Genomic DNA, 27,419 nt, shown 5'->3' on the forward strand with positions numbered 1-27,419 from the left:
TTCCTCAGCTGACAGAAAGCCATATTTTTCATGCTTTTATCTTTTGCACTTATCACCTCTAATCGCTGAATAAATATCTACATATTGATATTAATTTATTAAGCACTATATTTAAGTACCTCATATTTCATAGTCATGCCTTCTTGTGCAGAGCTAATGCTACAGTGACCTTATTGATTCACAAAGGATGTTTTGCTTCCCTGGTCCTATTTCCTTGGGATGCTTTTCTGGTAATAGACTGCTTGGTCAGAAATGATGGCGTGATGGTACTGGGTAGATTTATCACTGATTTTCAAAAGGTTTCCATTGGAAAACAACTACACACACACACACACACACACACACACACACAATATACATACTAATGTTAGATTTTTCCTTGAGCTTTTTTTCCTTTTCTGTTTTGTTTGATTTTACACGACCCTGAAAGTTTGCTTTGGCCTGTATGTTTTACTCCAAAACACAGGTAATAATAGGTGCCCCCCCCCCATTTATGGTTACTGCCCTTACATTGTCTCATCCAGATGTCCTCTCTCTCCCTTGCCCATCTGCCTCAAAGCGCCTGTGCAAACATAACTTCAATCTTTATGTGGATTAACACTCAGCCTCTTTTTCTTTATTTTTGGGGGAATGCCTGACAAGGAAATGTTAGGGTGACATATAAAACTCTCTCCAGAAGGTGCCCAAAACACAAATAAGCAGAAGGTAATAATATGAACAAACTATTCAGAGATATGGATGCAAATATCAAAAGAAGCAGCTGAGAACCTTTTTTTTGTAGATTTTAGGGTGTCTGGGGGACAGAACAATGAACCGGTCTTTCTCAAAAATCACATGTAACTATTTGACTGTTCTCTGCAGCAATTACAACTGGTGGGGGAAAAAAGAAAAAGAAATGAATTTCTAAATTTTTCTCAGTAGATGCATTGCAGACTAGCATAATGACTTATGCTCTTGCTTGAGAAAAATAATTCCAATTAAACTTTCTTCGCCCCTAAATTAATTTACATTTTTGCAACTCCTTCCCATTGCTCACAGCCATGGGATGCTGAGGAAAGGGGTAAATCTAGCCAAATCGTGATCAAGGTTCTTCTTAAAGGCCCGTCTTTCTGATTCCAGATTCTCATTATTTCTTTTTTTTTTTTTAAGGTATTTTGCATAGGCTTAATTAGAGCTCTTGCACAGCAGTAGGGATCCAGAGCAGGAGGGGTTTGCTCTCCAGAGAAAAGTTGATGCTCATTAACAATGGAAAATGGATTAATTTCACTTTAGGAACCCCAGATTCAAACACATGTGAACACAGAGCTGGCTGTCATTTCTCTCTCCCGCAGAAGGAAGAAAAACGTCCCAAGAGGAGTCACTTTTCCTAAATCCAGGCTAATGTTTTTCTTTTGGGGTTTTTGGCTTGTTTGTTTTATTTTTTTTGTTTCTTTGGTTTTTTTTGTTTGTTTTGTTTTTTTAAAGAAACTAAATCCACCTCAGGTTAATTCCCAGCCTGCTCCCCTTCAAGTGTCAGACCTCGGACGCGCTGACCTTTGTCTCAGTTTCCAATCTGTACAAAGGAGACTGTGGCCATGCCACCCTCTCGGGTTCTTCATGAGACTTTCACGACTTTTCACTTTACAGGGTGTTAAAGCAACACCTCCATCAGAGTCTGAGGAACTCAGGGCACATTTCATGGGGACAGTCCTTTCCTAGTGCTCAGGAATCTTGTCCATGCCCACGGAGCAGGGAATTCAAAGTCCCACACTGTCAAATGCAGACAGCATCTCTGTTACTTATTGGGTAGGCATCACCCTCCAAGATACTGTTTCCCTGTTTATCTGTTTGTTCCAAAACTTAAATCCTGAGACTGACTGGAAAAAAGTAAAGAAGACCAAAAAGAGAAAAAAAAATGTGCTTTTCTCATTTTTGTCAGAGGTACTGCTCTGATGGGTAAACAAGGCAAAGACCCAGGAAGGATGAGAGCAGTTGCCTCGGAGCCAAAGCATCTTCTCTTGTCTTAGTGGTCGGTAGGGGTGATGGCTGGCCGAGCAGTGGCTGCAGAGGAGGCTCCCGGGCACACATTCACTACTTCATACACAGTCAATGCTGAACCAGGGGCAGTGCAGGGCAGTGGATTATGTCACTCCCCTTGAGGGACTTAGACGGGCAAGACAAACAGTGGTGCAACTGTTACACTAGGAAGTCAAGAAGAGGGCTACCTACTGAAGACATGCTTTGCGTGTGGGAAAGCCTCTTGACAGGAAGACATATTAGTCATTTATCGATGTGTCACAAATTTCAGAGAATCATAGTAGTCACCTGCACCATGTGATTTCAGTCTCACTGTTTCTACGGGGCAACATCTGCAAATGCCTCAGTAGGGTCTTTAATAATAATGTGGGGTTTTGGGGATTGTTTTTGTTTGTTTTGTTTTGAAATGGTACAACCAAGGCAATAGGCCTATGTGTTTGGTCTCATCTGAAAGTAATGCTGAGGATGTATCCCTAGGAGCACATGTGATTGTTGGAAAACATCCCTTCCAGGCACACTACTGGATTTGAAGTCACATTTATTCACTAACTGACACATGGGCTTCTGTAACATGGAAACTTGCTTCTTCAAAGCATACCAGCAGAGAAAACAAAAGTGAGTTCCTGCTTGCAAGAAGATCATCCCAAGAGTCTGCACTCATAGTTATTCTTCATCAACAACTTGATTGGGTTAAGAAATGCCAAGGGTGTAAGGAAGACAGACTTTAGGTCCACCTTGGAAGGCATGTCTACAAAGGATTAGCTGAGAGAGAAGATACCGCATAAAGGTACCTACTTCTGGGAGTAAAGGGACAAAATAGGAAAAGTGGGGCCATGGTGCTCCCCTTTCTCTGCATTCTGCTCCCTGATGCCCCCAGATGGGAGCGAGCAACTTCATGTTCCTGCCACTACTGCTGATCTAACTCTCCCATACACCTTCACTGTCATGACCACCTATACTCTCAAACTGTGAGCCAGAATATACATTTCCTCCCATAAACTGTGTCTTGACAGGTATATATGGTCATGGCAGTGAGAAAATTAACTACTGCCCAATTTTATAATGGAAGTAACTCTTGCCAGTGCTTGGCAGAGGAATAGATTTGGCTCATTCTCGAAAGGAATTATGAGTAGAGATAAGCAATAGGAAACAAGGAAAAGTAGGGCCATCTTAGAAGTCATTGCAGACCCCAACCCCCCACAAAGACCCTTGAGCTGATTCTTAAAGCAGGAGAAAATAGTATCTGTTTTCTGGGACACCGAGGACCATTGAGAAGATAGGGCAAGAAGCAAAAAGAAGGAACACAGTTACTTTGTTTCTTGAGGCATGCTGTCTTTTAGGGGAAAGAAGACAGGCTGCAAGTAATGGCAAGAAATGAGAAAATTGATACAGATTAAGGTATCATAGAGGTGATTTTCAAAGGGAAAAACAAAGAGCACCGCACTGTGCAGGGAGAGTGGTTTGACAGCCACACTGCTGATGAGGGTTATTTTCCTAAATCCACTTTGAATTGGTGAGTTGATGAGAGGTCAGAGTGACAGTGGTAAGCAATGCTCAGGGTGACAGCTGATGTCCTTGTGGTTCAATCTGTTACTCTGACATTTTACTTTGCATTCGTTTTCACTCAACAGACCCCAACAGACAATGGCCATTTAATTACTAACTAAGCAATACCTAGATGTCAGATTTGTAACTTCCTGCCCCTTTTACTTTCAACACACCCTATTTTATATTTAAAAAAATTCCATACCATATACACATACTCTTTCCCTTACTTAAATTCCTTCCAGATCTTTCCTGCCCCTCTTTTCATACAAATTTATTCTTAATTCTTTTTCTCTCTGTCTTTCTCTGTCTCTGTCTTTGTCTGTCTCTGTCTCTGTCACTCCCTGCTCACCACACCCCCACTTGGTGTCCAGTTCCCCTTCCTCTTATTGAGATTTTTTTCTGGTTTAAATTTATACAGGCCTTGCGCGTGTTGTCAGAGTCTTTGTGAGTTCAGATGTGCAAAAGACCCATTGTCTGTAAGATGCTGAGTTGTGGTTAAGCTTATATTAATTATGCATAATAATAGGCTTCATTAAAATATTTTCATACGTTAATGTAACCTGCATTTTTATGACCTTGTTATTTCGCTGGTGTGACTGTAAAAAGCAATGTTGATATTAGTAATGACTGATCAGAGTCACTACCATTATGTTGAAAATATCAGCCTATAGTTCCATCACTGCCCCCTACTCCAGTTGAAAAGCAAACAGGTTGAAGATATTTTCAGTTGCAATAACAGCCCTTTTAACTGAACTTTTGGCTTCAGTTTGGTCAATCTCCTCTGCCTGGTTTTGCTCCTTGTTATAAAACAGAAATAGCAAGGACCTGCCAACCCTATCATTTTCAGTTGCTGATGTTACTGAGTGAGGGAAACTACTCAAGGCAGTTTTGAATGCATTGATTACGCATATAAAATATCTAAGAAAGCAACTCATTGAAACATGGATATCAGCGTGCTGCATAAGACACAGTAGAGCTGTCTAGACTAGAACTTAGACCATAGGCTTGAGTACCTCAAGTACTGTGGAAAGTAGAACACATTGTTAGAATACGTAGTCCCAAAATATGACACTGCAGATTAGGGAAAAAAGACATCAGTTGAGGTAACTGATAAACTTGTCACATTGTACCAAAATTAACCATTCTGCTTTGGTAAAATCACTCAATGGCCTTTTGAAATACGTGCATGCGTGCATGTGTGTCTGTGTTTGTGTGTGAGTGTGTTTGTGTATGTGTATATATGTGTATGTATTATGTGTGTGTGTGTGTGTTTTGTATAGTGGGTAAGCATGTGTCATGCTTGCCTGAGTTTAGATCCTAACTCTGACATTAGCTGACAGCGGAAGCCTGGGTCATGCTGCACCTACAACTGTCTCTTGTGCACAACATAAATACCTATGCGAAGGGAGTGTGACAAGAATCAATTAATGTGAATGACATCCTTTGAGCAATATTTAATGTGTGGCAAGCAAAAGTACACATGGTTGCTATCTTATTTTTAATTTTAATTGACACCCCCAAAATTTTCAGTTCATGAAACACAATGTGATGCACCAATATATGTTAGAATGATAAAACCTGTCTGATACATAGCCTCACACCTCAGTCTTCCTGTGGGAGATGGAACACTACAAAAGCCTATTCTAATTCTCAGGTATACAATGTATTTTTATTAACCATTTGTCACCCAACTGGGCAAACACCAGGGACAAATGCTGTATAATCTCAGCCACGTGGAGTCCACAACCCTGCAATACAACGTGAGAAAACAACTGTGGTTACTGAAGGCCATGGCAGGAGGTGGGGAGAAGAAAATGGGAAGAGGATGGAGAAGCAGTACAATGTAAGATGTGTTCTTGCATCCCTTGTGTGTATGGCCACAAACAAAGCATTAGGACCCCAGAGGATGTAGATGAAAGCAACATGTGGTCCTTGCCCTTAATGGTCCTTGGATCTTAATGGATGCCTTTCCTCCACCATTAGCCATTAAGTCACCTAGAGAGGGAAGCTGGATGTTCTAGAAGCAATACTGTTTCTCAGTTCCATTGTTGCACTGTCAGCTCTAACATAGCCACCGAATCAGATTATATAATTTTGTTCCCACCTTCCAGTCCCAGAGCCCCTGTATTTGACTCACCTACATCAGTGTCCTTGGACTGGTCCATGTTTCTGGCAGTGTGACAGCCTGAGTACCTAGCCCTGATCATATGCCCCCATAGGACATCCACACTGCCTCCTGATCCAAATGCTCCAGCAAGACCCTGTATCATCTGCTTCACACATACCTAGATAATATCCTAGGGAAACTATGACCAGAATGTGTTAAGGACAGACTCAGAAACCACACAGTTTGAATCCAGAGCCACCATTTACAAGCGACTTCATCTTGGTTCCTGGAATCTTTCACCTCATCAATTTGTGATGGCAGTACACACCTCATGGAAGGATTTTCAAGGATGGATTTCCAATACTTTGGCGTGGAGTAAATGTTCTATAAATGTTAGCAACTGTGATACCTGCCCAGTCTTACCATCCTTCCTGCACAATTCTTTGTCTGATCACAGCTACTCAGAACTCTCACTATTCCCACTGTGCTCTTTCTGTGTATTTCTCTCACTCCCAGTATTAAGTAGTGACCAACTCTTAGAAGAAACCTATGTCTTTTGCTCACTCTTTATAGTCCCCTCTTCTTGGTTACAGATAAGACCCATTACATGCTTCTTCTATCTATAGAACATATTAAAAGGCAACTGGATGCCACTCCTGTAATTTTACTACATTGTGTAAGACTCTAGGGCAACAGGGAATCACTCCTGTGATTTTGCTACACTGTATAAGACTCTTGTTTGGTGATCAATGGACTGATAAATGGCACATGGCCAGAAACACTGAGATGCCCGCAAGAACTGAGGATGGCTACCACTGAAGAGCCAGAACAAGTCTGGGGTCCTCATTTGTACAACTACAAGTAAACAACATAAATACATTCTAGCCTATTCAAATCTCCAGATAAGGGTCCAGTTCTCTTGACATGTTTCGTGCACTCTTGTATCTCACGGTAGGAAAGAAACATCAAGGGAAGACTGAACTCATTTTATAAAGACAGCCTGTCCTCATGAAAACTAACCCAGTCCCAAGAGAAAGCCATTAATCTCTCTTAATAACCTGCCACTCCTGAAGGACTTATCCCACAAGAGCTATGTAATTACAATATGGAATTCTGCAGTGGGAATTGAAGGGCATGTCCACATCACAACATTTGATGAACTCCTACTGGACTCTGTTTCCAGAGTTACCTTCTGCCATGAGGCATACATCTGTGTTCCCACACGCAGATGGACCCTTCCTCCTGATGCCCTCCGTCTAGCTCCTTTCCATAAAAGAACTAATAGTGCACTGCTAGCTCTGTTAGACTACATTCTGAGGATGTCTGACTTCTCTATTTATTAAACAACGTGACGGCATCTTAACAGAGACAGGAAGGGAGAGCGCTGGAAAGAGAAAGTGTAGTGTGTCAGGACAAGTTGATGGCCAATAAATGCTTGTTGATATGGGAATGAGTGAATAGTATTCTGATGATTTTCTCCTCTGGCCTATTTTCACTGTGAGAGGCATCTGAAACTATGAAGGCTAGCCTCATAATAGAGACTTGAATTACCACTAACTCAGGTTGTAGGCCAAACCTGAAAATTGCTTTCAGAAAAAATGCCTCACCATTAATAAAAATAAAAATGTATTTATTTTTATCACTAAAAGCAAGCTTTGGTAGAAGGAAGTCCAGCTATTAGATGAGGAAATGACTGGGTGATTCTTCTATTCACAACTTTTTTTTAAAGCAGTAGTTAATTACCCTTCTTTGCTTCCTGTTCTTTGTCACTTTGGGGTGCCTGGGTATAAGAGATAGCCTGATTCAGTTACTTGAATGTAATATGTATACTTACTGTTTTCTAGGGGGAGAGAGAAAGAGAGAGAGAGAGAGAGAGAGAGAGAGAGAGAGAGAGAGAAATGAAACCACAGGAAGTAAACTGTGTTTGATTCACAGGCCTAGGCTGCTGAAAACCTGTAAGTGATGAACCATCTAGCTGCTGGGATAACGTGATTGACATCTGTATGGACCAGCATATACTTAGCACTCAGCAGCCCGGGCTTCCCCAAAGGGTTAGTTGTTGAGAACAATACGCCAAAAAATAGCCACTAACAATCCAAGCTATTTCACAAACCATGTGCATGCCCTGTCTCAGTTAATTCTCTGGGTTTGCTTGAGATGTTCCTGATGTTAAACATGTGATGCTCAGTGGCCAGCACACAGTAGGGAAACAGTAATTGACATCATTTGAGCAGGAATCTGAACATGTGCTACAAACCTACACCCTGCATTTGTGACCTGAATGCTTGCCGCGGGAGCATGGACGGCTATGATTTCGGTAATTCATGTGGAATTCTGCTTGTCAGGCTAAGTACTGCAAGCAAACTGAGAAAACCTGAAATAAAGAGCCTTTTTTTTCCCCCTCACAATCCACACTTGCACAATGTCAAGGAGAGAAAAATGAGAAAAAAAATATTGGATTCCATCATGATCCTTTGGACCTGAGAGCAAATCCCCCACATGTCAGTGTGTTGAAGGAACAAGACAGCTAACTCCTGAGCAGCATGGGTTCTATCTGCATAAACCCACTTCTCTGTAAATATTTGTATTAGAACCATTTGAGCAATGGCTACAGATGAACTGCATATTCTGAAAATAATAAGACAAAAAGAAGAAGAACATGCAATTTGTGGCTTTTCAATATGCACATAGCAGTGGCTCATGTAATCACTACAAAAAGTCTTGCCGCAAATCTACTACTCAAAATTAAAATGTACCAGCACCTTGAACATAATGCAAATTGTACGTGTGAACAAGCATAGTTGGGAAAAACACAAACAAAAATAAAGCTGTATTGGATCTCAACTGCCTAGAATTAACCTTAGGGTCCTGTCCTCCAGGCATAACTATGAAGCCAGCCCCATTGGCCAAGCCTTAATATCTGCCCTGTGATGCTGACCATCTCTACTGAATCACTCAATTGCCAATTACAGATAAGGGTGAAAAAATATGAGGGTCCCTAGTAGTTTTAATGACTTGCAATACACAAAAGATGTACGGTGCATACATGCAGTATGACTTCTGGTCACCAGCAACTAAGTTGTGGGAGAGTCAAAGCTCTGTTTAGACTTTCAACTAAGGCTGGGTAGGAGAACTAGTGAGCCTGTTACCATTATCCCACCACAGGTTGAATGTTAGTTTGTTTTAAGATCTATTTCTTTTATGTATGTGAGTACACTGTCACTGTCTTCAGACACACCAGAAGAGGGCATCAGATTCCATCACAGATGGTTGTGAGCCACCATGTGGTTGCTGGGAATTGAACTCCCATCATTGCTGTAACAAACAACATTGGAAACTTAGAAAACAAGGAAGAATAGTCTGGAAAGGTATCTCACTCGTGAACACCTCTGAGATACACACCCACCCCACTACACCCCACACAAACACACACACACACACACACACACACACACACACACACACACACAGGCTTGCACTCGAGCGCACACCACTCCAGTAAAAGAACTGTTCCTGCACATTCTTATATAGTATATTATAGAAACTCCTAAATCAGACCCTTGCTTGAAGTGAAGGCATCACCAGCACTGGTTCCTTCTGTAGGCTCAGAGGAGGGAAGCAGCCACTTCACTGACTTTCCAAGCTTCCAGTAGCGCTGCACCCTTTTCGTCTCCAGGTGACATCACTGGCTTCACTTCCTTTATCATGTTGCCATGTTCTCTGAAAAGGGTTCTTGAGATGGCAGCGATGTCCAAAGGTATTCCAGCATCATCTCTAGCCCTCGAAAACCTTGACTCCTTCCAGCTGTGGGGTCTCTTCTCCTCTGTTAGAATCTTACATAGATTCACAGGTACTGCTGATTAGCACTTGGACCCCTTGGAAAGACGTTCTCCTGCTTCTACAAGGATTAGCCACATTTTTTGTTGACAGGATAGTAAGAGCTAAATGAAGCAACAAAACAGAGATTGAACTGAATCTCAACAACATGGCTGTTTTTATATAAATAAGGCATGCTTCTTTGGTACTTCCTGCCAGACATGCTCCACCAATTTTTCCTCCACAGGGTAAGGTAACATGCCGAAACGGTTGAGTTTTCTTAACAATACAGAATCTTTGCTACCGGTCACCATGGAATTCATTTCATCTCTTGGACCACAGCTTTTATCCCTTTAGGGGGTCCATGGTGCCTAGGGACTAGTAATTTACTATCTTTTGCTATGAGGATGCTCTCTGGGTCCCCTAGTGATCTGAGTCTATGAATTTATTTCTGATTGTACTTAACAATCTCTGTGGGAACTTACTGACTTTGATACGCATCCCTGCATCATGGCTTTCTCCTGACTGGCTTTATTTCCTTCCTCAAGTTCAACCAATACAAAGTACATTTAGCTCCTGAGTTTTATATCTTGTGACTTATAGCCATCAGGCTTTATGATTGCCAGTACTAGGGTGAAAATTGAGAACCAGGGGATCTGTTCCTTTGGTTCCTGATATCATCAAAGACCAGTGTTCTGTGTACTTCCTGTATTAGACAGGGGTAGCACTGCCAGCTGGGAACAGACTGTGTTCTACCTGAGTGATAAAGGCCAGTGAGTCCCAATCTTGTGCCCCATAAGAGCATTCAGAGGCAAAGATTTTCCCTGCTTAATTAGAATTTGTCTCAGTGAGCTCATTAGGCCTTGAGAGCCCAGGGACGCTCCTACATTGCACACTTTTCTTTCTCTCCTTCTTCTCAGAGTTTGGCACAGTTTTGTCAACAGGTGTGATCAACACTAAGAAATCATGCAGTGCCAACACTCCTGTTCTGGTCCAGGATGAGAACCCACCACTGAAAAGATGGCATTCACAGCCACAGGCAGGCTGCCATGAAATCGTTGTTCCTTGGCACTGGTGCCCGTGGAGACTTTTGATTGGGCACCATGCCCTCCAAGCAGATGGGCATGAATGTAGGCAGGCAAGAGACCATTTATTTATATCAACTGTATTTGCTGAGGGCAGGGTTCCCAGCTGGGAACATCAAAACAGCTCTTTGTCCTGGCTGTCTGAATCTCTGATGGAGGTGACGCAGCCTTGCAAATTCAGCTAGATTAATTCTGAAAAGTAAGGACAATGTTTCTATGGGCACTGGGGGACATTTTTGGCTCCCATTAATGGTTCAGAACACAGAGCAGGCTGGGCCCAAGTCATTTAATAAAATCTCCAATCCCTGTTTGGATCTGGTGGGAAAGAGCCAAGGCAGCTGGCCAAATTTAGGTGAACAGAGTTAGCCCCACATGGAGGCCAGCTTTGTGAGTCCTTTTACACACAATGATGAGTGAGTGGCTCCCAAAGAAAATGAAGCTGAAGTCACCCAGACCGGAGAGCTAGAAAAGCATTATGACTGAGCTTACTTTCCACGGCACTGGCTTTGTAGGCTGCCATTAACCTTTATGTCATCAGTCCTGTAAATGAGGCACCAGATCAAGTGTGAACTGAGAGCACCAGACAAACATGGAGGGTGGCTCGAACAGGAGCTTGAACCGGCTTCATGGATTAGCATATACATTTTAAATAAGAATTACTCCCCGAAGTTTAGACATTTGAGTAAGCATAGATTTTTTTTTTCCCAAGAAAGATAACATAAATATTAATATTGCCAAAGAAGATATTGTCTTTGACTGATGCCCAAACTCGGTACTCTATTCTACATATAGTTTCGAGGCCATGTTTACTGCCGCTCTGTTTATAAGGGCTAGGGGATGGAAACAGCCTCAGTGTCCTTCACCTGACAAATGAGTAGTAGCAATGTGGTGCACACACAGTGGAATACTAGTGGCTACAAAGAGGTATAAAGTTGTTAAGTTTGCAGGTAAACTGGTGGAGCTCGAAAACATAATGAGTGACACTGTTGTCTCTCATCTGTGGTTCCAACTCTTTAGATCAGACAGAAATGACCATATAAAACCATGGTTGGTCAAAAGACAGAGAACAGCTGATCTAGGAAGCCAGTGAGTTCGCCTACATACAACTGCTGAACCTAAGGCTTGGGTACCATCACAGAAGAGCTGGGGACAGAAAAACTGTCAAAACCAGAAGACCAGGGAGTCTGTTGTGAGGCTGTGTCTTCTTAAAGTCCAGGGGATACACCCACAATATCACAATAATATGGCTTCCTAAACAAGAAGCTAACCTTGACAACAACAGACATGCTAGTATGGAAGGAGAAAATATCAAGGAGCCCCACCCCCTACAAAAATGAAAAAATAACCTGCAGATAACTAATGACCACTGAGAGATGGATAATTTCTATTTCCCAGTGTGTTTGTGAATGTGTGTGTATGTGTGTGCTACATATGTAACTAATGATCAGAGAAAACTGAAACCGAGTGATAATGGAGGGGCAGGGGATGTTCTATGGAGGAAAGAAAAGTGTAAATGATGTAATCACATTCTGATTAAAATATTAAAGAAAGCAGAAAGTATTCAATGTTGTTGGATTACAGGTACGATGGCAGGGACAGTGGCTGAGCACAGGGAAGGGACTATGACTGCATCATATCCTGGTAGAAATTTGTGCATAAAGAGATCACAAGGTGAAAAACCAGAGAGGCTGAAGACCCATGATTTCTTCTGATATTAAACCCCTACTACTCTCAGAATGCCCCTTTAAAAGCTTAGCGACTCCCATGGTAGCTGGCATAACAGAGTTCCTCAGGACATAGTTCTCATAACAGAGCTCTCACCTTGCCGTGTGATCTCTTCATGCACAAATTTCCACCAGGATATGATGCAAGCATAGACCCTTCCCCATGCTCAAAGGAAAGTCCACTGCCATATCCCATGTCCTCCAGAAACATTAGAAAACGCTGATCTTTTAATGCTCACTTTCTCTGAAAGTATTTTATGTGCTGGTAATTTCAATCAACACTTGTCAAGTTCTAGTGTATCTAAAATTTATTTGAGAGGGGGCTTCCTAATTCTGATTCAGTGGATATGAGAGGGGTCCTGAAGTTTCCATATTTCTAGCAAACCCATGATGGCCACTGCTCAGCCCCAATGAAGGTAGCCTTCTGCCTTCAAGCACTAGGTTTCATCCTCAGCTACATATACAAATGGCACGGAGAACTTGAAAATACCCTAGTGTGTCCATTGTATCCCAGAGATTCTTATTTTATTATTTCTCTAGCACCGGGTTAGGAAGTCATCAGCATTTTGTCATTTATTTCAGATGGGAATGCTGTATTTTAAAAGATGTCCTTGGTTACACTGCCTGAAAATAAGACAGCGGATGAAGATGTGTTAGTGTAGGGCCCTCCTGAATTCCAGTCAGTTCATTTTCTTGATGCTGATTATTTATAACAATGCTGGAGGCAGGTGATGGGGCCAGCTTGTTACTCACGCCATCATCTTTAACAGGGACAGCTGGGAGTGAGCGCTGCCTGAGTTCAGCAGCATTTTTACAATCTGGCAAGAAAAGAATGTTGACCAAATGTATGTTGATGGAGGTGACAAGAAATTACAATCATCTTTCTATAGCATTGGGTCCTTTTGATTATCTTTTGTTATTATTGAACAGATCTGAATAGGGAAACCTGGGGCCATTCATGTCTCAACGGTGTCAACCCTGTAATCAATTACACAACGAAAGCAATACTATGGATCAGGCGTTCAATGACTGCATTTATTAAAGAAGAGTAATTGATTCTATGTTGGCGGATATGTGGCCATACCTCTTATTAGGGTTTCCTGATAAGTGTGATCAAACCAAATGGACTACAGATTATTAAATCCAAATCAATATTTTTGCTGGCAAAAGCAAAGCATTCAGCAAAGGGGGGAAAATGTCTGTCTTCAGAAGATCTCGACCTGATGCATTATTGATGCCAAGATGATCAGATAAAAACCAGAACTTGGCAAGCTGTCAAATAAAAAATGCAGAGTGAATCAAAAATTTATAAAACAGTATTGAGTTATTACAATTCCATTATAGATACCAGTAATCATTTTTACTGAAACAAACCTCTTCTACAACTGTTCAGCTAGGATGTCAAGGGACAAGGGCTGAGGACTCAACCTTATTCTGAAAAGATAGCACAAAATTAAAAATTAAATGTAAAGAAGAAGTGATTTAGTCATGGGTTTGATAGCAGATTGAATAAAAACAATAGAGTGTTTAAAAAATAATGATGATATTTTTGTCTTCCTGCAACACATTGTGCTGACTGCCTTCCAAATTTACTGACATTAGATTCAGGGCAGAATGAATTGCTTTACAGGATCGGTAAACCTAATCTGTGCATGTGCCACGCACAAGGGCTTTGTAAGACATGGCAAGAAAAATGACTTGGTGAGATATCTTGTCACTTGTGGATTTTTCTTTTATAGAAGAGAAAGTCCTAACATATACTTTTATTAGCTACCTCACCTTACACTGGGTCCATGTGCCTCTCTTTCTGGGGTTGAAACTCTGACCATGTCAGAAACATATACAAGAGTTGAGAGGCAGATGTCACAATTCCTAAATATTCCCAAGACAACGGTCAAATCCATAGCATCTTAGCAAAGCCCTGCAGTTGCCCAGCAGATTTAACCATCTAGATTAAATCAATAGGTCATTATAAAACCAGACAGATTTTGAGACATAATGTCCAGAGAATGGCACAAGAAGCTAGACAGAAAGACTGTTTCATATGTCCTTGGCATTTTTCAAATACCTACATGAGGGAAAAAGAATGGCTCCTATGTAAGGTAAATAGGCAGGAGTTCCCAGACACATGAGATGTGAACACAGGAAGGATTCTGCTTAAGTAGACAGTAGCCAACATCAGAAAATAGAAGAACTGTGCTTTACCAGAGCGCGAACCAATCTACCTCCACCACAAGCACTGCCAGTTCTATTGGGGATAAAGCAAGGCAAATTTTGATCAGACTTTAAGAGGCAGACATTCCCATGGATTTCAAGCCTGAGTAACACACACTGATCATGTAACCTGAAGTGCCAATGTCTGGGGAACATGCATGCAGGAATCATCAGTCTCTATACCAGAAATAATGTGCGTGTGTGCGTGCGCACACACACACACACACACACACCTCATAATCTCTGCTCTGACCTGAAAGATATGTGAAAGCATTATTCTTTACTTCTTTACTTGAGGTTTCTTTCATGTCAGTGTGGCTTGCTTTTTAAGAATGTACGGAATATAGAAGCCATAATAAACCACAACCAATCAAAATACAGAGTTCTAGAGCCCAATCCCTGTGGATACATCTACAAAATAGTTCCTGCACTAAGACTCAGCGGACACTGTGGAAGAGGGGACAGAAAGCTCTGACAATCCAGAGAATTCTCTGTAAGATTGTGTCTCCTATTAATGTCTGAAAGTGGATCCATTAAGTCTCACCAACATGAATGTCTAATCATAAGCTGAACAAGGACAGCAACAACAATGGTGCCAAGTGCACAGTGGGAAAACAAGAGCCTTCAGTACCACACAAGAGCTATAGAAAATGTAGAAATTCTGAAGGTGGGAGAAATTGTCTTCCCTAGAGTAGAGTACACCAATTGGTTTGATATTCAATACCAGGTGGCCAGCTGAAAACATACATATAGATTACATTATAGATTACATAGACATAGCAGGATATATATATATATATATATATATATATATATATATATATATATATATATATATGCATGTGCATTTGTGTGTGTGTGTGTGTGTGTATGAGGACATTGCCTGCAACAACTTCTACTCAGCTCATTGAATGTAGAGAGGTTGGGCAGGTATGGAATTGAAACGTCCATTCCTACTTTCTAGTCTCTTTGGCATGAGAAGGCACCCTGCAAGCTACAGAAAGAGAATCCTGGATACCAACCAAGACACAAAACCCTTGACCTACAATCTGCCTGCAATATGTGTGAAGGCAGTGGTGATACAGGACATGTGGGAGTGCCAATCAGTGTTCAGTTTAACTTGAGGGCCATCCCATGCTCATGGCTAGGAACCTGTGACTGGATAGCCCAGAGACCTAAGGTACAAGCAAATATAGATAGATAGATAGATAGATAGATAGATAGATAGATGGATGGATGGATGGATGGATGGATGGATGGATGGATGGATGGATGGATGGATGAATAGATAGATAGATAGATAGATAGATAGATAGATAGATAGATAGATAGATAGATAGATAGATAGATAGATAGATGTGTGTGATATGTATGTGTGTGTGTGTGTGTGTGTAAAGATTCTTAATGCTATTCTGCGACACTCATAGATAGACTGGTGCCTTGTAACCGGAGAGGCTTCCTCCTCTGGCAGCAGATGGGAATGGGTGTAGGAACCCACAGCTAGACATTGTGTAGAGAGAGTCTAACCTGGAGGTCTCCATCAGCCCCCTTCCCTGACATATTGGGAAACTCTACAGAAGTCAGGAAGATTGTAGGAGTCAGAGGGGATGGAAGACACCACAAGACTGCCTGTTCAATCAACTAAACAGGGCTCATATGGGCTCACAGAAACATAAGCAGCAAGCACAGAGGGGCTGCATGGATCTGCACCAGGTCCTCACTGACCTCCAAAGCATTATGTGGTATGTGACTGTATAAGTAAAACTCTCTCTCTCTCTCTCTCTCTCTCTCTCTCTCTCTCTCTCTCTCTCTCTCTCTCTCTCTCTCTCTCTCTCTCGTGAAATGCTCTTTGACTATTTCTAAGAGTTTGGAAAACTCAGCCAAATCCTGGTGCAAATTTTATTTCTGACATTTGGATCTCCCTACTTACTGCAAGACACAGTATTAGGGAGTATAAAAATCTCATCTTGTTTCCGGCCATCAGTTGCAGTGACTGAAGCTACTCTAGCAATTACTGTGTCTCATCACCTGGGTACCATTGTCCATAGGGAGCCTTTCAGGTTTGCAGTGGCTCTTTTGTCGTTTCCTGTTTTTGACTGCTCCTGGTAGAAACTGCTAACCATTTCTAGACTAGGGTCCTTTTGCATACAGGGGGGAAGCCTGGTGCCAAAAATATATAAAAGAAATAAAAAAAGGAAGGAAAGGAGAGAGGGAGGGACAGAGGGAGGGGAGAGAGAGGGAGGGAGGGAAGGAGGAGGAAGAGTAAGGAAGGAATAAAGGAAGGAAGGAAGGAAGGAAGGAAGGAAGGAAGGAAGGAAGGAAGGAAAGTAGGAAGAAAAGAAAGAAAAGAAACAATTTGCTTCTAGTTGGTGGGAGCAAGGGGATGGAGTTGTAGGAGAGGACAGGTACAGAAGAAGACTAAGCCCCCGGGGGGATGTTAGGGGGAGGACAAGAGCAGGTGTGATTGCTCACCCTAATGCTAATCAAACAGTGCTGATGTGTCCCCTGGATTTATCCCCCTAATTATTTCTCTGATTCATCCCCTTCTCTACTCCCATGGCTATTGTGTTCCTCCAGGGCATCTTCTCTCTCAGTTTAAACAATCAACAGCTTCCTAACATGTTCCATGGCTTTCTACCCTGGAACACACAGACAACCCTGTATACCTACCTCCCTTTGCTCAGCAGCACATGTGAAGAAACCAGTGGTTGTTTAGAGCTTTCAAAGAAAGGAAATGCTAACATTAAATGAGAGGAAACAGATGCTGAAATTCTGGGTATACTTATTTCCTACTGATTTCTTAATCAGTACCACAAATCCAGGAGTTTTAAACAACATCCACATACCACCTTAGTTCTGTCAGTCAGAGTCTGACAATAATCTAACTGGCCTGAGAACCAAAGCTTCAGAAGGTATGCATGCCCTAACTGAAAGAGAAGCCTGGTAAGAATGCCCTTTAAAGTCCCCAGTGGCTGCAGAACTAAGACTCTGGATTTCATCAGGGATCATCCCAGAGTTTAGGGATCTTCTCCATCTCTGATTCCTGACTCTCCTCACCTTCAAAAGCAATGATGGGAGATGATCTTCTGTCTTTCTCATCTGCTTTGAAGGGCCCAAGTCATTACATTAAATTCAAATTCACCAAATCTAGGCAACTCATTGTCCTATTCAAAGTCTCTAAATCTATTACAAAGTGATAAATCTCATATAAAAATATTGACAAAAATATATCACACATTTGACCCATCATCTCCTTACTGTCCTCTTGCCTGTCCTATTATTTTTTTCTACAAAGTTACATTGCTTTTTCAATGCCATATACATATAGAGAGATACGTAGATATGTATATAATTTAGATTCTGCATATAAGAGAAAGACAGTATTTGTCCTTCTGAATTTGGCCTTAGTTTGCTTAATATGATCATTTCTAAATGATATAAGTTTATTCTTTCTTACAGATAAATAAAATTCCAATAAGTATATATCAAACGTCTTATCTATTCATCTGATGATGTAGATCTATACACATTTCATATTATAGCTATTTTTATTATTGCAACAGTAATAGTGAATGTCTGCATCTCTGTGGAACACTGACTTTTGCCCTCAGTTATATAACCAGTGGCAGTATGGATAGATCTCTTCTTTTTTTTTAATGTGTGTGTGTGTGTGTGTGTGTGTGTGTGTGTGTGTGTGTGTGTGTGTGTGTGTTTCTATATTTGTGCAGTGCCTGTACCGGCCAGAAGGGGGCAGCAAATCCCTTGAAGGTGGTATAGCAAGCCATTTGTGAGCAGCCTAACTTGGGAACTGAAAATCAAATTCTGGCTCTACAAAATAACAGTGTGCTTGCTAATCTTAGGTCAACCTGACACACAAACTAGAGTCACTAGAAAGAAGAGAATTGATTGAGTAAATTCTTTCATGAGATCCATCTGTAAGGCATTTTTAAAGTTAGTGATTGATGTGGGTGAGCCCCACCCATTGTGGGTGGTTCTATCCCTGAACTAGTTGGTGGTCTTGGGTTCTATAAGAAAGCAAGCTGAGTAAAGCATAGATATCAAGTAAGTATGCAACAGCCTTCCATGACCTCTGCATGCTTCCTGCCTTGTTTGAGTTCCTGTCCTGACTTCTTTTGATGATGAACAGCAATATAAGAGTATAAGCCAAATAAATCAATCCCTCCCCCAACCCAACTTTCTTTTTGGTCATGGTATTCTGTCTCAACAATAGAATTCCTAACAGAAGTACTTTTACCCATTGAATCATCTCTCCAGCACTCCAAAGTTTTATTTTTAGAATTTTTAGTAACATCCATCCCCAACCCCATGGTACCTGAACAGTCTGGCCAGTAATTCATACAAATCCTTTTTCTACCATTCCCACAAATATTTGTTACTTGTTTTGTTTAGGGCCCTTCTTGGCTGAGGTAGAAAGAATATAAATTACTAGTTTTTGACTGAAGTTTGTAACTTCAATTCTGTATATAAAGTCCCTTTTGTCAAATAACACAGGATACTCAACAGTTGCAAGAATGAGAACATGGACATCCTGGGGGAGGGTGTTAATCTGCCACCTCTAAGCAAGATGATCAATCTTCACAATGAAAAATTATCTCACTGAAAATGCTAACAACAGCGCTTTGAGAAATACTCTGTGGGTAATTCTTCTGAAATGAAAATCTGACTGTAGCTTATTATGAGTTTGCAATCTTCAGGAAATACTCATTGTTCTTAAGATATGACCTAGAGAAGTCTCTCTCTTCATGCTTGCAAAAACATTTCTACTAATTGGGCATGCCTCCTTGCTCATGTCTCAAAACTGTGTCTCCACCCCTTGGCTCCTGGCACTATATTCAAGTGTTCTATGCCCTCCAGTTCTTTTCCAAAGGTCTTGCTCCCACCTAGGATACTCCTTTCCTCAGCTCTCTCACAACTTCCATAGTCTAACCCTAACTCAGTTTTCAAGTTCACTTCAAAATTTTGTCTCTTTGTGAGGGTATTCTATGACCCTAAAGTCTTATTTAGGCATCACTCCTAGATGTTCCAAACGGTTCCCCACATTATCACAATGCTTAGTAAAATTTCCCTGTCTACTTGTTTTGTACAATCATTTACATTCAGAGAGTATTATACATAATCTCCATATTTGCATGAAATTTCAACTGTTTTTAATTCAGTGCTATAAGGAAAGAAACTGATACTCAGAAGAAATAAACAGATGTTTGAGAAGGTGTGGCCCCAAAGGGGCCAATGCTGTGACTCTAGTTTCTGATTCTACTTTAGTAGCACAATGTCTTTCTGAATTAGCAAGTATTGCACTATACAAATCTTCCTCAACTTACAATCATGTTACATCTCACTAAGCATATTCAATCCTATCTGAATACCCATGTTTATTGAAACATCAACACTGAAACTGACATAAGTTGAAAGTATTTGAATGTACTCCAAACACCAGGCCTTGTAGCTTAGAAAGATGGAGGCTCAAGGACTGACTGAGCTGTGGCTTACAGTCCCTGAATTGCAAGAGAAAAAGATTAAAATTTAAAAATGAAGTACAGTTTCTACCCAAAGAGTATAACTTTCGTGGTTTCATATTTTCTTACAAGTTAAATCAAACCATCATAATTCAGGACCACCCATGGTTTAAAAATAACTACACCTCAGAAGTCTCTTACTTCACTGTAACGTAAAAATATTTAGCACCTTTTCAACATGAAGAAAGACATGCCTTAAAGCTAAATGACTTAGCCAAAATCATAGATTTGGTACATGGCAATTTAGACCTACAAAACGGATGTTTTTAAACTAATCTTCCTATTCTAGATATATACTCAAGGATGGTGAAGAAGCTAAAACTTGAGCAGCAGAGATGACCATTGGGGCAACGCAGGTCATTTCTTCACACCCTCCTTATACACACACTCAGTGAAGAACTTTGACCAATGAAAGATTTATGTAGACAAAAAAGGGAACTTCTCTATTCATGAACCACTCATCTATTATGTAGGCAGCAAAAGAGAGAGGTGTGTCACATGAATTTAAAATTCCAAAGGATAAGTGATGTTATTGATAATGGCAGTTAACTTGTGAGAAAATGCTGGTTATCATAGTGATCGGAATCCTTATGTGATGCAAAGAAATGTGTCTTTGCAGAGCATCACTCCCAGGCCACAACAGTCAGCCTCCAACATGGCCTCTAGGGGTCCACAACATCTGGGAAGCACTCCCTTGTAAATCGAGATTTAATGGGCACGATGGATACAGGATGTTGAAGGTATGAGGCTGTGTTCCCTTTTAAGGCTAGATCATAAGTAGCATTTGCATCTTCCATTTTTTTGTACTGCACTAGCACAGACAGCTCCACTGAGAAAACCTCACCAATAGCTGTCTCAATTCTGACATGACCAAGCCACCTTGGAATCAGATCTTCCAGCCCCAGGCGAGGCCCCCAGCTAGCTGTAGCTCCAACTACCATCGAAGAAAATATGGAAAAATCACAAATCAAGACCACTTCACTGAGTAGCTCCTCACTGATGTTGTAACTCACAGAAGCTAAGAAAGTGTAAGTGTGAAGCATTGTCCCAAGCCCCTGAGCTTGGTGGTATTTTACCACACAGCTCTAGATGATAACACAGGCTTCAGTATGTGCAATTGCAATTTAAGCTGGCTATCAGAAGAGTAATGCCTCTGAACCTATTGAGCTGCAGGAAGATATGATTTCAAGGAACAGAAGCAGTCAGACATCCCCAAAATATCAGGGTCCTTTTCCTTTAACTTTTATTTCTCATTCTCTTGCCATGTTGAATTGTTGTGATCTTTCTACACCTAGCAAGAAATAGGGTCAGCCACATCATCGGATACTGTACTTCACTTCTGCCTATTCTGAATGCCAAGAGTCTAGAAAGTATTCCAAGTAACATTAATTGCCTATCCTAAACCAAGCAGTGGAGATTGGGTGATGATTAAAGTATGTCTGTTCCCATTCAGACCACATGGTTAGACTGAGAAAAGGAATGTTTCTTAGAAGCAGAGTAGAACACACAGTTTCATTGCATTCTTGTGTGGCCATAGGAGCATGGGGATGTCATTAATGCATTCATGTCCAAATGGTTGTTCTGCACTTATCCTGTGACAAACTTGACATTGTTACTTTCATGAATGATGCCATAAGCTGGCCCGAAAGCCAAGTTCATCTCCATTCAAGAGACCTCACCAGCTATGTTTCCAGGGAAGGATCAGTTCTACTTTTCAAAGAGGAAGAGAAAAAGGAAAGAACACTAACATAAAACAACCTCAAATTAAAAAGTACTTTCAAGATTGTTTTTCCTAAATCACAGGCAAAGAATACAGGAATGGTGTATAGATACCATGTATCAAGCTCAAATGCTAAGGTGTGGATATGAAGTATCCCCAAAGAGGCTCATGTCTTGAAGGCATGATGGGTAGAATTGGCTTTGGGTAAGTGATTGGACTGGGAGATCTTGCCTTCAAACATGGAATAGTCCACTGAGGGGAAATGGGTGACTGGGATTGTTCTGTGATATTTTCTGCCCTGTATCCTCCTCTTTTCTCATCCTCTTCTTCTTCCTCAACCTTCCTGTGTCACCCTCCCTGTCTCCTACAAGGTTAGCTGCCTTGTTCCACTATGTGCTCTGTGACATACTGTTCAGTCTCACGACAGTTCTCCAGAAATGGAACCAGGAAAGCATGGGCATTTGTGTTAATCATGTTTTCTTTTTCTCCCAGTTAAGTACTAACCAGGCTCCAACCTTAGCTCTTGATATTAGATGTGTCCAGTGCATTCAGGGTGGTACTGTCATAGGCAAGTTTTATATGTCTATGATAGATTTCTGAAAATGAAATAAATATAAAAAACATCATCATCACTACCACCACCATTGCAAAAAACAACAACAACTTAAAGAAGGAAGGGGTTATTTTGGTTTATGAATTCATGGGTTTCTGTCCATGTTTTCCTGGTTCCATTTCTAGAGACCTGTCATGAGACTGAACAGCATGTCACAGAGCACATAGTGGAACAAGGCAGCTAACCTTGTAGGAGACAGGGAGGGTGACACAGGAAGGTTAAGGAGGAAGAAGAGGATGAAAAGAGATGAGGATACAGGGCAGAAAATATCATAGAACAATCCCAGTCACCCATTTCCCCTCATTGGGCTCCGCCTGCCATAATCTCACCACTTCTAAATAATGTATTCAAATTTGGGTTTCTCAGTGGACTATTCCATGTTTGAAGGCAAGATCTCACAGCCCAATCACTTGGCCTCTGGATACCAAATGATTTGCCTCATGTCATATAGGTATAAGATCTGTGGATCAAGGCAAGTCCCACAGCCTGGGCAGACAGCTAAGTGGAAGTAAGTGGAGGAACACAAAGTAAGAGATGAGAATCTAGGAAGTGCTAAGGACAATGACGGGAGAGGAGTAGCATGGGCAGGAGGGAGATAATCAGGACTACTGACAAGTGGGTCTGCTACACAACGCAGACTGTGGCTTCAAGCTCATCTTGATCTTTAATCTAAACTTCCTGCAATGTGGTTCCACCTGCTTAGCCTCATAGATGGACTATGTTAAGAACCTAAATCCAGGTTGAGGAGGTATCTAAGTGGTTAGAACACTTGCTGCTGCCCCAGAGGATCTGGATTTGATTCCCAGCACCCACATAGCAGCTCACAACCATTACAACTCCAGTTCCAGGAGATACGGTGCTCCTTTCTGATCCCACTGAAGACTAGGCATGTAAGAGACACACAGCCATATATTCGAGGAAAACACACACACACACACACACACACACCTAAATTTAAATTAATTAAATATATATACATATATAAGCTCAATTTTAATATATAATAGAACCCAACAAGTAAAAAAAAAGATATATATATATATATGAAACGTGTGGTTTTTGCTTCTAGGGAGTTCACAAAATCTTCATGCAGATCATGATCTAAACCTTTTTTTTTTTTTCAAAGAGAGAGAGAGAGAGAGAGAGAGAGAGAGAGAGAGAGACTAAACACTATGCCAGCATATGCCTTCCCATTCATGCATTCCTGGTCAAAGCCCCAGGTTGGTACATCTGAGTCTCTCCATCTAGCAAGGTAGTAACCCTTATCAACCTTCAGAGTCTGAAGCAAAGAGCGTCTTGCAGCCTTGATAAGCTACAAGGCACAGGGCCAGGGTAATGGACCATGGGAGACAGAACAGGGGCCTGCCAAGCTCAATAATACGCCATAGTGCCTGCATTGGAAAATGTTTTAATTTACATTTTCAAGCACAAAATATTTTCCCCTCATGCTTAGGCTAAATTAGGTAGTTAAAGTCTGTGAAGTGGCAGTAATTGGAAACAATGGATTTTATATTTGACATGTATTATTTTAGTGGAATCTGTTTTACATTTACATCAAACATCCAAGGACCCCTGCAGAAGCTTCCTTTGCCATTGCATTACCGTTTAGCGCTAATAATGCACTCTGAATCCCCTTCACAATTAAAATTATAGTATTTCAGATAGAATAGGAAGCAGGTTAGAGGTAAACCCCCGCTGGAAATTGTACCCAATACTCCTCATGCTGAACCTTCAGAAGTTCACATGCGCTTGATAGAATTTTGCATGCATTCTTTGCCAGATCATATTGGTCTCTAATCAGGTTTTCATATATTACTTATTATATCCTATTTTGTCAGAAATCTACCCAAGGGCAAAGGACATGGTTTACCTCCCATGGCACTTCTTGAAATCAAGGCACATCAAAACTGGCTAGTGGTGTCTTCTAGGAGACTAGATGTGACCCTCAGTGGGGGCAGCATGGAAGATAAAAATCAGTATAAACTAAAGCTTTCTTAAGGATGCCCACAATGAATGGACTCATTCCAAAAAAAAATTGTAATTCTTCCAATTCCTAGTTGTCCAAAAAGCAACTCAGCAATATCTGTAATGAGAAGAAAAGTCCAGAATTCAAGTTTGGAGTCTTAAAGAATTGGTTTCATCCTAAACTCCACACCTTAAACCAGAAGAATCACAGGTCCTACACCTAACTTCTCAAAGTCCACTTCCTTGTATTGCAACAAAATAGACTAATATAGATGTTTGAATAGTCAAAGAATGTATTCATGCAAAGAGCCAACTACGCAGAGGAGCCACAGGAGATACACATTCTGATTTCATGGTCAAAGAAGGCCACAGGACATCCTTCTTAACAATGGGATATAGGCTAAACAAAGTTTTAAAATAAGACTCAAAGATATGCACTAAAATATAGAATTGCCTACCTTTCAGATTAGAGAAGAAACTTAAGAGTCACAGTGAATGTGGGGGGAAGAAAGAGGACCCTAGATTATAGGAACGAAGACAAAATCACACAGCAAAATTAGCACATGTATATTTATAGAGATAAAAACATTAGCACAGGAACTTTTTATACACATTGTATTATTTGATCCTTTTTTGCATAAAACTATATGAATATATTTTTGTCAGTACTTGATTTTTTTTTAAAGGTTTGATAGTATGCTTTGAAATCTTACTAGTTACAATGAGCATAAAGTACACATAAAACAAAATATAACTTGGAAATAGTTAAAGTTCTCTTGGTGTGTAAAGATTAAACATAATGATTTTTAAATACCAAGAATTGCCACAAGGCTGCATTCTTAACTCTTGAATTATTAATGATTTAAGGTTATTTGATCCTCATGTTGTTAGAATAACCATTTTATAGGTGAATAAATTGAGGCTTGAGAAAAATAGACATTTCTTAAATTTAACCTGAGAGTTGTAATACTCACTAAATTACATTATATTAACTGAATTATCAGCCTAGTTGATAAGAGGCCGTTTAAACACCATAACTACCCAAAAAAGAAATATGGAATTATACATCTAAATATGATACCATATTAATTTACCTTGGTAGGAGAATTTTGATCATAAATAAATAAAAACATCAAATTGTACTTAGCTCTAAAGGGTAGGGTGATAATTTAATTTTCTCTTTTGTACTTCCCCTCCTTTTCGAATTTCATACAATTAACACATAATTTTTTATACAGCAGAGAAGCAGTAAGATTTACTGCACTGGCCAAACCCTCTGATTATATGAAGAAGTCCACAACTCATTATAAATTCCTTGAGATTTGCATAAAATTTATTCCTGATGCTGAAAAGGATTTCCAAAGGTTCCCATGTTTCCTTCTAGTTGATCCTGAGTTGAAACAAACCAGTGGCTGAAGGTGTTTATTTTCTTTTCTTATATCAAGAGCTTCCTGTAAAAAAAGGGCGGGGGAGAGGGAGAAGGAGGGGAGAGGGAGAAGAAGAGGAAGAAGAAGAGTGATGTCACCCTTTCTCACCTCCCTTTCATTCTATCACCACACCACACATACCGGTCCTTCTCCAGACCCATGACTTTGGGAGTTTTTTTTGTGACTCACACAGTTGAATCGGGACCATCTGTGTGATCATTGGGTTGAAAATATCCATTGGAGCCTGGTGACTTTATCAGTCACCAGACTTTATCAGATACACATTGCAGGGCTATAATCCTCCTTTCCCCGAATCTATCAGTAACATGTGGTTCATGAGTGGCAGTAGGGTGCTCTGAGCTCCTCCTCCATCCTTGGGTAAGTGTTGGCAAGCCCACTCTGGGAAGACAAGGTTCAGACATCCTCATCTGCTCTGAGTTCCTGACTGTAATGTTGTGTCTTGTCTAGGAGATGACATTTCTTAGCCCTTCTTCCTATCTTACATTCTAGAGTCTAATAAAGACTAGAAGAAGCAGTTATCAGAAGTCCATATTGTAAACATTCAGAGAAATTCTGTGAGAAGCCCCAATATACAGAAAAAGTCCCCCCAGATGTCAGCAATAAGAGTCTAGTCTGTGTCCACCAGTCTGGGGGGGCTCATACGAACCACTATCTGTCAAAGTGTTGTCATTCCATTAACCACAGGAATTGCCAGAACTGATCATAGGGTTTAGTTCAGCCCATCATTGTATGGATAAGAAAATGGAGAACCTGGAAAACCAAAGTGCTCACTTTCCATCCCAGAGTAGGCCACAGCTGTCACTTGCCAGGACTGCTCCAGTGTCCCTCAGCTCACTCAAGTCCACACCCTCAAGCCCACCCCAACAACCCCACATCCCAACCACCACCTCCCAGAAAGTCACCTTCCACCAAACAGATTCCCCTCCCTCCCAACTCAAGACTCCTACTGTTGATAAAACAGAAAGCAAAGCTCTTTGGCATGTTAAAAGAACTTTCTAGAACCAGTCCCCTTTCCCTCCCAGATTTCCCAAACCACTCTCTCCTTTCATTCTTTAAGCTCCAGCTACACTAGGGTATTTTCTTTTCCTTTTTAAAATTGGTTATTTTATTTATTTACGTTTTTAGTTTTGTCTCCTTTCCTTCCTGGTCTCCACTCCACAAATCCCCCATCCCATCCCTCCTCATTTTGGCCTCTAAGGGGGTGCTTCTCCACCAACATACCACTCCTGCCTCATTGCTTTAGCTTCTTCTATGCTGGGGCATCAAGCCTTCACAGGACCAAGGGCCTCCCCTCCCACTGATGCCAGATAAGGCCATCCTCTGCTACATATGTAGCTAGAGCCTTTATTCGAGGCACGCCCTCAGAAAGCTGCCAAGTCTGGCCTTGAACTCATTTGACAATCCTCCTGCCTCAGCTTCCTGAGTAGCTAGTATTATAGTCCTGCACTAGCAAGTATGGCAAGAAACACAGTTTAGAATCAGCTTGGGTAATGGTTCTCAGCCTGTGGGTTTCCATCCCTCTGGTGAATGCCTTTATCACCACTAGAAAACACAGATAATTACATTACGAATCATAACAGTAGCAGAGTTACAGTTATGAAGTAGCAACAAAAATAATTTTATGGT

The sequence above is a fragment of the Micromys minutus genome, assembly GCF_963924665.1.
Source record: "Micromys minutus genome assembly, chromosome: 22".
Classification (NCBI taxonomy): Eukaryota; Metazoa; Chordata; class Mammalia; order Rodentia; family Muridae; genus Micromys; species Micromys minutus.